At 44.8% G+C, this 11,028-nt stretch overlaps 1 non-coding gene and 1 pseudogene across 1 annotated transcript; both read left to right on the top strand.

The window, feature by feature from the left end:
* The first annotated feature begins 220 nt into the window (after nucleotides 1-220).
* On the top strand, nucleotides 221-397 carry LOC137607908 (U2 spliceosomal RNA; annotated as a pseudogene).
* Nucleotides 398-6,082: 5,685 nt separating this feature from the next.
* LOC137607909 (U2 spliceosomal RNA) lies at nucleotides 6,083-6,267 on the top strand. The gene has a single exon (XR_011038075.1). It is a non-coding gene; the product is annotated as a U2 spliceosomal RNA (small nuclear RNA).
* The last annotated feature ends 4,761 nt before the right edge of the window (nucleotides 6,268-11,028 follow it).

The following is an 11,028-nucleotide window of genomic DNA, read 5'->3' as shown; positions in this document are numbered from 1 at the left end:
ACGGACAATTGATACTCTTTTTTAAATTTTTTTCGCACATTGTTTAATTTTTCAAATAACAAACTTTTTTACCCATGACTGGTTTTATCTGTATCATTTTATGATTGAAGATATTTATTGTCCTATACAGATAAATATTTATATCAAAAAGAAGTTGTGGATGGAAAAATGAAATGACTGAAATGAAACAAATGAACGAATGAATGAATGAAGTGTCAATAAACGTTTTCAAAACAAAAAAAAATCTGTTCTTATCAGTTTAATATCTGATATGTCCCCTACCCGGGGACTATATATTAAATTGATTTTTGGAACAGGGAGATGGAACAGGAGCTTGCTCCATCCTCTCCACGCATCGACCTGGTATTGCAGTAGCTCCAGGAACGGTGCATCTCCCCAATGTTGTTCAAAAATAATGCGGTGTGGTCACAAGCATGTGATCATGCGATGATCTGTCAAGACTTTGAAAAATGTTTACGCTTGATTCAAAACTGAGTGTACTTGGTAGGCTAGATGGCACAGTATGAGAAATATTAGATTCTTGCATTTTTTGAACCTTAATTGTGATGAATAATAAGTCATTTGAATGTAATCCGGCAAGAGCATTATATCGTGACCAACACTATGCTGGTGTTGTATAACAGCTGCTCTCAGGCACACAGGAAGGCTCTGTTTGTAACGTTCACATTTTGCCGACCTGCGGCCGTTGCCTTTGGGATATGCTGCCTGTCCTGTCCTGTCCTGTCGTGACTGTCTGTCTGTCTGTCTGACTCACTCACTCACTCAGGTGATAGCTCAAATGTTAAACAGTCGCTGGCCGCCAATCCGGAGCCACAGAATACCTTAACCCAGACGCATTCCGGGTGGTTACTCGATTCTGTGGACCATCAAAGTAAAGGTCAGGGTGGCACCTGGGTCACCTGCATCTGACAATATTACAGCATCGCTTCTCGGCCGTCCGTCCGTCCGTCTGTCCGTCCATCCGTCCGTCCGTCCGACCGACTGACTGAGGTGATAGCTCAAATGTTAAACAGTCGCTGGCCGCCAACCCGGAGCCACAGAATTCCTTATCCCAGACGCATTCCGGGTCGTTACTCGATTCTGTGGACCATCAAAGTAAAGGTCAGGGTGGCACCTGGGTCAACTGTATCTGACAAAATTACAGTATCGCTTCTCGGCCTTTTGGAATGGTTTCCATACGCTGAGGAGGGGTAGTTTTGACGGTTAATCTCAGGATGGCGTCTACTGCATCACAGCAAGTTCAGACTGTGCTGAAGAATACTCTGCGTTTTTTTTGGAATGGTACGGAAGAGTTTGTGGACCGGAAAGAGTTTGGCCAAGGAATTTTGTTTGACGTGTTGGGTTTGAAGGCGGAAGACATTTTGTGCCTGCAAAGGAACACCTCGGAGACATACTTTGATGTGACTTTTTTCAGTTTACTTAAGATGGAAGAAGTCAAGGGAATGGCTGCTCTGATGAAAGATGTCCCAATGGCGGACTTTCGAGTGCAAAGTCTCTGCCGCACCGGTGAGAGAGTGGTCACAGTTCACGTCTACAATCCCTGGGTCACTGCGGACGCTGTACAGTGTTTCCTGTCCAGGTATGTTGAAGTTTTGTCGCGTATGCCGGACGTGAAGGACTCACTTGGCTTTTGGACGGGGAAACGTCAACCCCTTTACTGCCGGAAGTGTGCCACGTATGGATATCTGGCAGCAAATTGTACTCAGGTGCGCTGCAGGAACTGTGATGGGCTGGGTCACACCATGGGAAGTTGCGAGCGTCCGAAGAAATGTAGTTTGTGTGGGTCTGAGAGCCATTTGTATAAGAACTGTACGTCGGTGGTGTCCACATATGCGACTGTGGCCGGAGGACGAGCTACAGGTGTGCGGCAGGTGTCATCAATGAAGCCCATCAACGACGTAATTGCCGAATTAATGAAGGACATAGGGAACGACACAGGTGTGGCTGCTTCTCCTGATGTGGCCTCACTTCCTGGAGGAGGCGGAGACACTGGGGAAAAGCAGAGGCGGGAGTCTGACAGCTCGGAGGATGTCACTGCCAATGCGGATTGGGTCAAGGTGGGTACTGGGAGGAGTAAAGGGAAGAGGAGACGGACCGAAGTGCCATCTCCAGCGGAGGCCCCCACCTCCTCTTTTACACGAAAAGTCGACAACCAGGTGATACCCTTGCGTGGCGTGGAAGAGGTGGAGGTGGTGCAGGAGCAGGATACTGTGATCCAGGTGGATAGGGACCATGTGGAGGTGAGTGCTGATGAAGCCAGCGTTCCAATGTGCTCCGGGACACCTGAGATGGATGACATCAACCGCGTTGAGGTTTCATCTCTGGGGGCTGCCGAAGGATCAGTGAGTAGTAAGTTGCCCCCGAGTGGCGTCACCGGTGATTGCTCTCCTGCCCTAGTTGAAGACCCTCTGGCCGGTGAAGAAGGTGCAGTTTTGTTTGGTTTTCCTTTTAGTTTGGAGGAGCAGGGTGGAGAGGGATATACCTGACTGTGTGTCATCCGTTTTTTGGTTTGATGGAAAAAATATATTACATGAGTTTCCCCTCGTTAGAACAATGACATTGACCATTGCAACTCTCAATGTGAGAGGTTTAAGGGATGTCACCAAAAGAGCGATGGTTTTTTCTCATTTAAGCTCCCTGAGTTTCACCCTGTGCCTCATACAGGAGGCACATCTGAAAGATGACAATGATGCCACTTCCTTCGCCCGAGAGTGGGTTAAGGGAGAGTCGAGGTGGAGTATTGGGGGGGTCCACTCCTCAGGTGTAGGAAGTCTATGTGGAACTAAAGATGTTTCGATTGTGGGGAGTTTTTCTGTGGTTCAAGGACGTGTATTGGGAACGGACATGAACTGGAAGGGTCTTAATCTCAGGTTGGTCAATATTTATGCAAACACTACTCCAAAAAAAAGAAAAGCACTTTTTTCTTTGTTAGACACGGTCTTCATGACGAATAGGCACGTTTTGGTGGGGGGGGATTTAAACTGCTCCAGTGACGGAGACACGTCAATATTTAATTTGAAGAAGTGGGCAACGTCATATGATTTAATTGATTCTTTTAAAAGTGTATACCCTAATGACCCTGGCTATACATGGTCAAATAGTAGAGGGGTCAAAAGTAGACTAGATTATATCTTTTGTCCTGCGGGTTTTTTGGTTAAGAAAGTTCTGATTTCTCCGGTTTTTTACACAGACCATAACATGCTTCGGGTTACTTTTGACCCAAATTGTGTCCAATATGGAAAGGGGTATTGGAAACTAAACAATCAAATACTGTCCAACCTTTGTTTTAGGACTTCCTTTAGAATTGTCTTTAATGAATTAATTGAAATGAAAATCCTTTATGGAAATCTGTGCGAGTGGTGGGGGGACACCAAAAAAACGTATCAGGCATTTTGTCCAGGCTTATACGAGGATGGCGAAAAAACGTGAGTATGAGGAGTACTATCATTTACAAAAACTGATTGGGGAAATGATGGTGAAGAAAAATGACGGACTGGACATCGATGAAGAGCAACTGAAATTCTGGCAAAATAAACAAAAGGTTTTTTTTTCACAACAGGGCCGAGGCATACAAATTTAGGTGCCTTAGGGAGAAGTGGGAGAAGGACGAGAAGTGCTCTGCCTATTTTTTTAAGAAGACACAATTAAGGGAGAAGAAGAGAAGCATTGCATCCCTTTTTGATGGGCAGATAGTGACTGAAAACCAAAGCGAGCTGGTTAATGTAGCCACTCGTCACTTCTCGCGTTTTTTTATGTCGGAATGTGTTGATTACCACGAGGGTACAAATCTATTGAATAACATTGATAGATTTGTTCCGGAAGATTTAAGAGGTGAGTTGGACACAGATATGACCCTAGTAGAGGTTCGGGAGGCCCTCTTTTCATTACAAAAGGGTAGGGTCCCTGGCAAGGATGGTCTCACCACGGACTTTTATGTGGTTTTCTGGGATGTCATGGGGCCTCAGTTACTGGATGTATTTAATTTCATGGGTGCGTCGGGACTAATGGAGAACACAATGAGGGAAGGAGAAATCACCCTTATTTATAAAAAGGGTGACCCAAGGAGCATACTGAATTACAGGCCTATAACGTTATTGTGTACGGACTACAAGATTTTTAGTAAGATTGTGTCAAACCGCATGACCAAGGTCTTATCCCACATAATAGGACAGGACCAAACGTGTGCAGTACTGGGACGGCAGATTCAGTGGAATCTAAACCTGCATAGGGATGTCCTGGCTTATGCTGAAGACTGTAATGTTTCTCTGATTTTGCTGGGGTTGGACCAGGAAAAGGCCTTTGACAGAGTTGCTCATGATTTTCTTCTCAGGATTTTAGAGAAATTTGGTTTTGGAGGCAGATTTAGGGGGTGGATACGGACCATGTATACAGGGGTGGGTAGTAGGATGTGTGTGAACGGTAATCTGGGCAGCCTGTTCGGGCAGACTCGAGGGGTGCGTCAAGGGTGTCCTGCATCTGCTCCTTTGTATGTGATCTTCATTGAAGTCTTAGCATGTGCTATCAGGAACTGTGACCGGGTACGGGGAGTTCAGCTTCCTGGGGGTGAAATTTTAAAACTTTCTCAATTTGCAGATGATACGATCCTGTACTTGGATAATGATTTTGATGTCAGAGAAGTTTTGAAGGTTGTAGAACTTTTCACGAGGGCTTCGGGGTCAAAGGTGAATTGGGACAAATCACACCTCAAGTACGTGGGCAAATGGAGAGACAAGAAGGACGCTCCCCTTGGTTTGCCTGTGTGTGTGGGTCCAATGAAATTGTTGGGGTTATTATTTGGCACACATGATGATATAGTGACAAATTGGGACATTGCATTGAAAAAGGTAGAGAGAAAGATCAACTTGTGGAAAATGAGGAAAATGACCATAAGTGGGAAGGTCATGGCAGTAAAGGCAGATCTGCTGCCTACCTTATTGCACACTGCCTTTGTCTATCCCATGCCTGCTATTGTTTGGTTTAAACTGCAGAAAGCCTTGTTTGGTTTCCTTTGGGGGGGTTATGAATACATAAAAAGGGCGACTATGTACCAACCTATCGAACGAGGGGGCAAGGGTGTCATCAATTTACGTATGAAGACAAATGTATTATTCTTTTCAAATGTGTGTAATATTCTGTTGTCCCCTCAGACACACAAGTGTCAGGTTTTCTTGAAATTTTGGCTTTCTTTTCCTTTGAGAAGACTAAAGGTACCATGGGACAACTGCTTCCCAAAGGCAGAGACCATGCCTAAATATTTCGACAGGATTGTGGGCTGGGCCAGGAAATGGAAGGAATGCTGGAATGTGGATATGGCGAAGAATCACAGGGAACTTTACGAGCGCATTATGGTTGGGTTGGATCCCAGAGATGCAGCCCACATACCCGCTGTTGTGTGGAAAAGGATACAGGACGTGCACGTGGACAATGACCTAAAGGATTTTAACTGGCTGGTATTACATGGGAGATTACCAGTGAGACTGACTTTGTATAACCACGGGTTGACGAGAAATAAGTTTTGTCCTAGAAATGACTGTATGGGCATTGAATCGATTAACCATGTAATGTATGACTGCGTTTTTGCAAAAGAGGTATGGAGTGTATTAGGAAAGAAATTTGTGTTTTTGAAGGATGTTACATGGGAACAAATATTGTGTATGGATTTTAAGTTAGAGAAAAAGAAGATGAGCAAGGTAGTAGAACTGATTTCCCAGACCAAACTTGGACTGTGGAAAGCACGGTGCGGGGAACTGCGAGGGGTGACAAAGTGGACGGTGTGTGGGGTGTTTGGGCATGTAGTAGAGCACATGCGGGATAAATTTAAGTTGGAAGTGGATCGATGGGGGCTGAGGGCGATTAAAGACAGATGGAAGTGTATTTTTACGGGTATATGAATTTTTGTTTTCTTATTATGGGTAATGGTTTGTTTTATGGTTTTGGGTTTTCTTTGTTTTTCTTCCCCGGGTAAGATTGTTTGTAATTTTTGGTTTGATGATGTATGAGCTGTTTCTGTGTTGAGTTGACTGTTATTATATTGTTGTTGGTTTGAAGGAAATGTAAATAAATTATTTTTTCCAAAAAAAAAAAAAATAATAATTTGTTCTTATCAGTTTAATATCTGATATGTCCCCTACCCGGGGACTATATATTAAATTGATTTTTGGAACAGGGAGATGGAACAGGAGCTTGCTCCATCCTCTCCACGCATCGACCTGGTATTGCAGTAGCTCCAGGAACGGTGCATCTCCCCAATGTTGTTCAAAAATAATGCGGTGCGGTCACAAGCATGTGATCATGCGATGATCTGTTAACGCTTTGAAAAATGTTTACGCTTGAGTAAAAAGTGAGTGTACTTGGTAGGCTAGATGGCACTGTATAAGAAATATTAGATTCTTGCATTTTTTTGAACCTTAATTGTTATGAATAATAAGTCATTTGAATGTAATCTGGCAAGAGCATTATATCGTGACCAACAATATACTGGTGTTGTATAACAGCTGCTCTCAGGCAGACAGGAAGGCTGTGTTTGTAACGTCCACATTTTGCCAACCTGCGGCCGTTGCCTTTGGGATATGCTGCCTGTCCTGTCCTGTCCTGTCCGTCTGTCCGTCTGTCCGACTGACTGACTGACTGTCTGTCTGACTGACTGACTGACTGACTGACTGACTGACTGACGTGATAGCTAAAATGTTAAACGGTCACTGGCCGCCATCCCGGAGCCACAGAATACCTTAACCCAGACGCATTCCGGGTGGTTATTCGATTCTGTGGACCATCAAAGTAAAGGTCAGGGTGGCACTTGGGTCACCTGTATCTGACAATATTACAGTATCGCTTCTCGGCCTTTTGGCTAAGACTGCGGTCGCTCCCGTTTAGCAGGACTCTTTCATATCTATTGAATTAGTTCCTGGCTTCTTGGGAGTATATTGTCTTGCACATTTTTTTGATATTAAATTGCTGTTTTTGCACTTTTGGTATTTGCACTTTAGGTACATTTGCTCAAAGGTAAGTTGTTCTTTTTATTTAACTTATTGACTTTTAAGGTTTTAAAAGTAACTTATTGCTATTTATTTAGTTTTTAGTGGTGCCTCTAGCCATGTCGGCTGCACCGGCCGGCATGAGGAGGCACCACAGTGTCCGTTTTAAATTTAAAGAAAAGGATGGTAAGCTCCTGGGAATGTCAAGGTTGGACTTCTCCCGAAAGCTCATCCAAAAGACTCTTGGCTTCAGACCTGACGACCTTAATTGTATACTAGGACTGCCCTTTAACAAAGGATATGATGTAAGTTTTCGCACGGCCCCACTGTTGAATGAATTTTGGACACGCTTTGAGAACGCTAAGACCCAGTTTTCTGTTTTTGACATTGAGAAACTGACTGACAATGCTGCTAAAACTGTCATTGTCAGGATGTTCAATGAAACCATCAATGCAGAGGACATTTGTTTGTGGCTGGGTAGATATTGCACGGTGAGAGGACAGACTACCAAGGTCAGAGATGAAGATGGTATTTGGAACTGTGCCTGGAGGGTCCCCATTCAACAATGGCAGGACCCTCAGGGCTTCCAGGGCCTGAAATCTCTGCCCTCCATGATAGTCCTGGGAACTAACCGGGGCTACATTCACTACCAGGGCCAGCCCAAGCTGTGCCACAAATGTGGCAAGCATGGACACCTGGCCGAGGCGTGTGACCAAATTATTTGTGGCAAGTGCAGAGAAATTGGTCATTCTTTTGAAGAATGCACCAATAGCAGGAAGTGCAATCTCTGTGGAGCAAATACCCATCTCTTCAGAGATTGCCCTTTTTCATTTGCCAACAAACTTAAAGCTAAGAAAACACAGGAGACTGAAGCCAATCAAGAAGAAAATGGCTGCCCAGGTGCAGCAAATGTGCTAATTGAAGAGGCGGGGCTGGGAGTTCCAAACCTCCCGCCAACAACCACGGTTGGAGGAGAACAGCCCGGTGAGGCGGGAAAAGGGGAGGAGCCTGAGCTCCGCCCTGCAGAGGGACCTGAAGAAGCAGGTGGGCGGAGCCAGGACTTGGGTGCAGCTGGACCTGATTCCCCTGATGAGGACTCCACAGGGAGTCTCATTACAGTGGGGGGAGACGAGTCCAGCGACAACCCCCTCCCCGACACCCAGCCCAGCAATAAGAGGACTGCGTCTGAACTGTCCAGCTCTGAGGCTGAAGAAGCCTCAGAGAAGAGGGGGAGAGCTGAGTCCGACTCTCAGAGCCCTCCTGAGGAGCGGTACAAAGCCCCCCCCCCCGGTTCACCCAACCAGTGCTCTTTTTTAAATATAGCGCTACAATCAACTCCGTTGGAGAGACGAGCGAATATTGGCTTCTGGAGGTCAGAATCTCGGGAATCACCTCCAGACTGTGTGGAGATAGTGAAATGAGATTCTTTCACATCACGAGAAGGAAACCTGTGTTAAATGTAGTCTTTTAATTATTTATAGTCTTTTAAACTGTCGTACCTGTTTTTAAAACATACTCATGACTCTCACCTTTTCAACTATCAATGTGAGAAGTGTGAAGTCGCGAGTTAGAGCCCAGAGTGTTTTATCATTTCTTAACACTTTTAAGTCAGATGTGTTTTTACTTCAAGAATGTGGCCTACCTTTTTTACAAAAATACACACAGTGGGAGGAGACCTGGCCACAAACGTCGATCTGGAGTGGATCCAACCATAATAAGAATGATGGAGTGGCCATTTTATTTAAAAACCCTCAGGTTCTGGTGAAGGGCAGCACCGTGGTGAAAGAGGGTAGGGCACTTTTAGCACACCTGACTTTTATGGGGCACGATTTTAACCTTTTAAATGTATATGGTTTTAACGAAAAAAATGACAGGTATGACTTTTTAGAAGACCTGCAGTCCCACATGCTAGGTAGGGCACCATTAGTTGTAGGAGGTGATTTTAACTGTGTTTTAAACAAAGAAGACAGGAAGAGGATAGGGGAAGATTTTAAATTGGACAAAACATCGGTTTTATTACAGGGCTTATGCAGGGATTTTAGACTCACTGACTGCTTTAAAGCCATGCATCCCAGAGAGGAGGGCTTCACCTGGTTCAGTGGTGACGGCACCAAAGCCTCTCGCATAGATTATATCTTTATACGGAATTGGGTGCCGACCGATGCTAGATTAACCCCTGTCTTTTTCTCAGATCACCTCATGCTGTCCTGCACACTGTCACTTCCCTCAGGTGTGACGGTAGGGAGAGGTCTGTGGAAACTTAACTGCTCCCTTTTAGAAGATAGGGAGTTAGTTAGTCAGTTCCGGGAGCAGTACAAAGAGTGGCAGACCCTCCAAGACTTTTACACTACACGTGCGCACTGGTGGGAAATGGTGAAGGAAAGGACCCAGACTTTCTTTAGGCAGGCAGGTAAGAGAAAGAAAGATAGGGAAAACAGACGCATGATGGGACTGCAGCGCTATTTTCTTTTAACACAACAGGGGATCGATTTTAATAACGAAATAAAAAGTATCAAAAGAGAAATGTCGCTACTGGCAGAAACAAAAAGTAAAGGGGTTATTTTAAGAAGCAGGGAAAAGGACACAGAAGAAGGTGAAAAGTGCACACGTTATTTTTTTAGAAAGATTTTAAATAAAGGGACTATTTTAAAACTAAAAAATGACGACGGACGCACTTCACAAAGAACAGAGGAGATAAAAGATGACATAGAATGTTTTTACTCTGAATTGTACAAAGAGAAACCTGTTTTTAATGACACCCTAAAAGAAGTTTTAAATTCCATCGAATGTCAGGTGACCGAAAATGTGTTTTTATCCCAAAATTTTAGTGTCAAGGAACTCGACAAGTGTTTAAAAACTTTTAACAGAGGGAAGTCCCCAGGACAGGACGGACTTCCCTTTGAGTTTTATTTGACCTTTTGGGACATTTTAGCACCTGACTTACTGACGGTTTTTATGGAATTTGAGAAGCTAGACCGACTGCCAGATAGTTTTAGGATAGGGATAGTGACTCTACTCTACAAGAGTAAAGACAAGACTGACTTGAAAAACTGGAGACCTATCACGCTTTTAAATTTCGACTGCAAACTTTTTAGCAAAATTTTAGCGAATCGACTGACTATGGTTTTAGAGGACTTGATTCACCCGGATCAAGCCTGTGCCATCCCGGGGAGGAAGATCACCGACAGCCTCGTACTGATCAGAGACACCATTTGTCTGGCGAGAGACGAAAACACTCGGCTAATAGTCCTAAATTTAGACTTTGAAAAGGCCTTTGATCGAGTCTCGCACCAGTACCTGTTCCAGGTACTGCAAAAAATGGGGCTTCCAGAGAGGTTCATAGCTTGGGTGGGATTGCTGTATAGAGGGATCATCAGCAAAATCCTGGTTAACGGGCATCTGACAAAAGCAGTAGGAATCAACTGCGGTGTCCGTCAGGGTTGCCCGTTATCTCCTCTTCTGTACGCGATTTGCATCGAGCCGCTGGCACAGATCTTGAGAAGGGACCAACGAATCCACAGGGTCTTTGTGCCAGGGTCCGGGGGACTGACGAACAAATGCGTTTTGTACATGGACGACATAAATATTTTATGCACGGACCTCTCGTCAGTCAACCGGACCCTGGACTTGACAGACTGGTTTGGACGGGCCTCTGGGTCCAAACTAAACCGAGACAAGACCCAAGCCCAATTTTACGGACCATGGACAGCGACTGAAACGACAGGACTGCCCCTGACTGTGACCCAGACCGACCAAAAAATTCTGGGGGTTAGGTTTGACAAGGAGGGGGGAGGGAGAACGAACTGGCCAGACATTTTAGGGAAAGTTAGACAGAGGCTAGGGTACTGGGGACTGAGGGAACTGACAATAGAGGGAAAGGTTTTAATCATTAAAGGAGTGATTTTACCTTTGCTTTTATTGATCAGTTCTGTTTTTATTCCCCCAAGAAGAATTATTTTAACCCTGGAACGAGCCATGTTCAACTTCCTGTGGGGTTCAAAGTGGGAACGCCTGAGAAGGGAAGTCCTGAAGC

Source organism: Antennarius striatus, chromosome 14 (assembly GCF_040054535.1).
Source record: "Antennarius striatus isolate MH-2024 chromosome 14, ASM4005453v1, whole genome shotgun sequence".
Lineage (NCBI taxonomy): Eukaryota > Metazoa > Chordata > Actinopteri > Lophiiformes > Antennariidae > Antennarius > Antennarius striatus.
The sequence above is the reverse complement of the archived record's forward strand: the minus strand, read 5'-3'. Positions and strand labels throughout refer to the sequence as shown.